This window comes from Podarcis erhardii (genome assembly GCF_964252035.2).
Source record: "Podarcis erhardii genome assembly, chromosome: 5".
Classification (NCBI taxonomy): domain Eukaryota; kingdom Metazoa; phylum Chordata; class Lepidosauria; order Squamata; family Lacertidae; genus Podarcis; species Podarcis erhardii.
The window spans coordinates 2,940,523-2,945,047 of record NC_138509.1 but is presented as its reverse complement, the minus strand read 5'-3'; the positions used below and the strand labels follow the sequence as shown (position 1 = coordinate 2,945,047).

The 4,525-nt window shown below is 44.4% G+C and overlaps 1 long non-coding RNA gene across 1 annotated transcript; it reads right to left on the bottom strand.

The window, feature by feature from the left end:
- Positions 1 to 921: 921 nt before the first annotated feature.
- LOC309341729 lies at positions 922 to 2,580 on the bottom strand. Its single transcript, XR_014156542.1, has 2 exons — positions 2,495 to 2,580; positions 922 to 1,448 (listed from the first exon to the last, which is right to left on the bottom strand). It is a non-coding gene; the product is annotated as an uncharacterized lncRNA (long non-coding RNA).
- Between the last annotated feature and the right edge of the window lie 1,945 nt (positions 2,581 to 4,525).

Here is a 4,525-nt window from a genome sequence, read left to right as displayed (position 1 = left end):
TTCTTTTATTATATTTCATTACACCAAAATTGTACCTCATCTTTAATCTGAAGTTGTGTCGCCCAGCATTCTAACACACAATTCTGCATATTTTGTATAACAGCTTTCACAACATAGAATTGTTTTTCAGATGCACCCAAAGAATGTTGAAGGACCTTATAAACACACCCTAAGGTTTCTTAGTGCACTGGATTAGAGTAGGTCTGTATCATATATATCATTAGAGAAGCAGCAGGTTTTGTGGCAACACCCCTTCACCTTCTTCAGCCTGTTTTTTTCCTTTTTATTTGGAAAGCAGACATGTTGTCCCCAGGGAGAATTAAAGGAGAAGCATTAGCTTGCAGAATGTATGCCAAATGAGCTAATGCTTCTGACACTTTCACAATGCAAGCTTTACAAGAAGGCATGCAGACAGTGAGGCCTGTTTTTCTATGTCATATTTTTTTTTAATGGCTAAATGTTTGTAGGAAACAAAATGGATTTATTTTTTGCTCAATCCAGGCATAATATCAGGACTTATCCGGTTCCGGGCCCCAGGGCTTCAGACAACTAACAAAACACATCTTACTTCTGCTCTGGTAGTTCCCTGTTATGTCTTTCACGCGCAGGAAGAAAGAGGAAAAGCAGAACCCAACCGATTAAAGCACCATGACCCTGTGATTCTTTTCTTATGAACAAGCACATGACAAGCCCTGGGGTAAGGACTCCTCCGCAGTCCCTGCTACCACGTGTGACACTGATGGAAGCCTTCAACTCTCCAAACCAAGTGTGCACAGCCTGGGACTCGCCAGGCAAAATACAGACCACCAGCCCTGAACTGCAGACAGTCAGGTGGTAAGCAACCCTTTGTCCCCACCTCCACCCTATTTTTGAAGCTCTAGGCAGCCAGCCAAAAGAGAAGGGGTTCAAAGAATCTCGCAGTGCCTTAAATCATAGCAAATTTATTGAGGCATGCCGTCACAGACTTCACTAGATACTGAGGAATGCTGAGGATGTGGTGGGCTGCATTTGGCTTGGTGGGTCGCAAAATTGCACATGCCCTGTGACTCAGTCGAGTTTCTAAAGGTATACAAAAATGAAATTCTGAGGCAAGTTCCTGCGTTGGGTAAACATCTGAAGGCTACTGAGCAAAGCAAAAAGCATTTGAACAAAACTAGCCTTTCCATTCAGCATCTGTTTGTTATTACATACACTGGTGAAAAACTGCTGGCTATTTTTTGTAATTTTGGTTTCATTTCATTTTAAAATTTTGAATGTGAATCCCCTTGAGGGTGCTTAGGTAAAAACAACAACAACTCTTACTTGAAGCAAAAATAGGAACAAAATAGGAATTTACCAGTTACCAAAAACAGAGACTCTCCCTTGTAAAGTAGAACAGTTGGAGCACAGAACCATTAACAGGAGGCATTCAGCACCTTGGCTGGATGACAACACAAGGGAAACAGAGGCTGTAGGAAGAGAAGATCAGTCAAATCAAGGGGCCACTTAGGTCTGAAGGAAGGCTATAATTTGGGGCATCTTGGGTCTGGAGTGTCAGTATATGGCCCCTCGTGAAATTTAAATGTTGATGTTTTATTGATTTCCATCAACATTTAAATCCATAAAACACAATAATGGTAAATGCAGGAAGCTAAATCTACAGTGCTGGAATCCCAGGAGCCTATGATGAGGCCTGGTGAAAGAGAACAATTTCTAACAACTTTCCTAAAATGTCAAAAAATGCAGCCCTGGCCTTTCCCCTTTGGGAGGGTGTTCTGGAGCAGAGGCAGGGCACAAACTCTAGGGGGCCCGAGGGGCCTGGGCACCCTCAATTTCTTTTCTGAGGGTGCCCAGCCTTCGCCCCCTGCTGCCACTGCCAGCTGTCATCTTACCTCTGACCTTCTGGTGCCCTGGTGAAAACCGGGCCAGTCATACGAAACAGCGCAATAAAAATAATAGATGTACAAATACAAAAAAATCAGCACTTAAATCAGTTGAATACTTAAGACCATTAGGAAAACCAAATTTCACATTGTACCCTGTGTGTTTATTGCATTTATGATAAAATCCCACCAAACAGAATAGCATTTTTCAGCATCCTCCAAACCTAAACCTAAATCATTCTTCACAATTCTCAACCTACCTGCCTGTTCATGACAGTCATGTGCAACAGAGAATATTTAATGTTTCACATTGGGAGAGGAAAATAACGAATAATCACACCATCCCTACTTTCTAGAAAAAAGCTGGCAACTTCCTAGCAAGGAGAGGAAAGATCCTTGCTATTCCTGACAGATCCACTGTGGAATCTTTCCTTTTCACTGGCAATATATGTGATTTCCCTCAATTTCTTGCAAAGTGAGCCCTCTGGAACGTTCTACTCTTGAAGAGCTACTTCACTTGAAGATGAAATGGATCTGAAGTACTTTGGAGGGTATTTAACTTCAGGTGCTTTGTTGCTCTTTGCTTTCCACCTTCCCTTTTGAGGCTGATACATGTTATTCATTAAACTTACAGTTTCTCTCTTGCCTCTTCTTTTGAGTGTGACTTATGACCTTGCAATCTCTCTCTGTGTGTTTTTGTCATCACAACATGTTTCCATGGAGCTGGATCTGATGTCATGAATAAGAGCATTGTTTCTTTCTTTCTTTCTTTTCTTCCCTAAGTTCCCAAGCATATTTGTGACACAGGTTTGGAAACCAAAATGACTTCACCAGTTAAATATTGTTAGATTCTGCAGTGTAACAAAGGTAAGAATGCTGGCATGCTGTATTCCTCTCTGCATGAATTGAGGGATAGGTATTTCAAAGCAGGTACACAAAGGAGTCCCCAGAGATGCCATTTCACAAGCTTAAGCATTATGTTATAAGGATGAATCGTTGGGTCACCCAGATCATGAGGTTCCATTGCTCAAGCTACATGGAGAACCTGGCTCCGTGTAATGAAAAAAGTAGGCTATAGTCCTATGCACAGTTACATAGAAGAAAGTCCCACTGAAATCAGAGGACTTTGCTCACTGTGAACCTTATGTTCTTAATGAAGTGTCAGGGCAGGTATCAGGAACAGGTCAGCAATAACTCTCCAGGCGTCAGTGAAGTTAACTCTTTAGTCGAAGAAACAAAGCAGCTCAGGCCTCGTGATCACAGCAATTCTTCCTAGTAGGTCTTGCCTCAATGAGGCAGTTGTGAGAACTGAAGGTTCCTGCATTCCCAGAACTCTGTTCCTTCCCAACAGGAGTGCCAATTTGGCCCCATGACCGTGGGTGCCATGTAGTGTGCATGGCCCTGGGACTGAAATTTGTGGGTTCCAGGCCCCTTCATGGGGAATTTTGTGGGTGCTTGGGCATCTATGCTTCCCAAGTAATCTGAGGCTCCTTCATCCTGTCTGTCTTTGCTTCACCCTCTTCATACCTCTTTGGGTTCTGGGAGACCACAGGGGAGGGGAGCTGATCACAACAGGAGCAGGAGATTCCCTGGCTTCTTCGGCAGCCTGCCTCATCTCTGCCTCTTGACCTCACTCTTCTCCAGCTTCAGCTTCTGCCTCGGATTCTGCCACAGCCTCTTCCTGCTTACTAAGCCCTGTGACCTCTTTGAGCTTCCAAAACCTCCTCCTCCCAGTCTTCTCCCTCTCACCACTCATCGTTGTACTACTACCAATCCTCAGACTCTGAGCCTTCTTCCCCTGGGGGTTCCCTGGGGGTTTCCCAGCTGGTGCCTCCCACCACTCCTTGGCATCCAGCCCATCCAGGACATGGAACTCAAAATTCTTAGGATGCTTACAGGTGATAGAGCCTTGAGATCTTCCAGTTACTGTACAGTTTATTTTTTTACCCATCTTTTCCTAGAAAGTGTACTACAGCCATCCTAGAAACATGCTTTTTAGGCAATAGTGGGACAGTAAAGGTAAAGGGACCCCTGACCATTAGGTCCAGTCGTGGCTGACTCTGGGGTTGCGGCGCTCATCTCGCTTTATTGTCCGAGGGAGCTGGCGTACAGCTTCCGGGTCATGTGGCCAGCATGACTAAGCCGCTTCTGGCGAACCAGAGCAGTTCACAGAAACGCTGTTTACCTTCCCGCCGGAGTGGTACCTGTTTATCTACTTGCACTTTGACATGCTTTTGAACTGCTAGGTTGGCAGGAGCAGGGACCGAGGAACTGCCAACCTTCTGATCGGCAAGCCCTAGGCTCTGTGGTTTAACCCACAGTGGGACAATACCATCCAGCAATTAGTAGCTTCATGATCGGGGGGGGGTGTGTCTTTTGCTGAGGTTAGTACAGTCTTGCTGCTTTCGAAGCCGGGAGAAACATGAATATATAGATTTTCTAAAGCAAGTCTTAAAAGTGAAGGGAAAATGTTATATGGCTGTTCTAGTGTTTTGTAGTGATGGAATTCTGAGAGTCTGTTTTGCCTTGTTGACTTCTGTGCTGGAATTTGGTGAAGATGGAGTTAATTTCACAGTACAGTAGATGCTCTCCCCCAGCGCGACTCATTCATCACCATGAAACGGTTGAGGAGACTTCTTCAATAAAGTCTGAATAGCCTTACA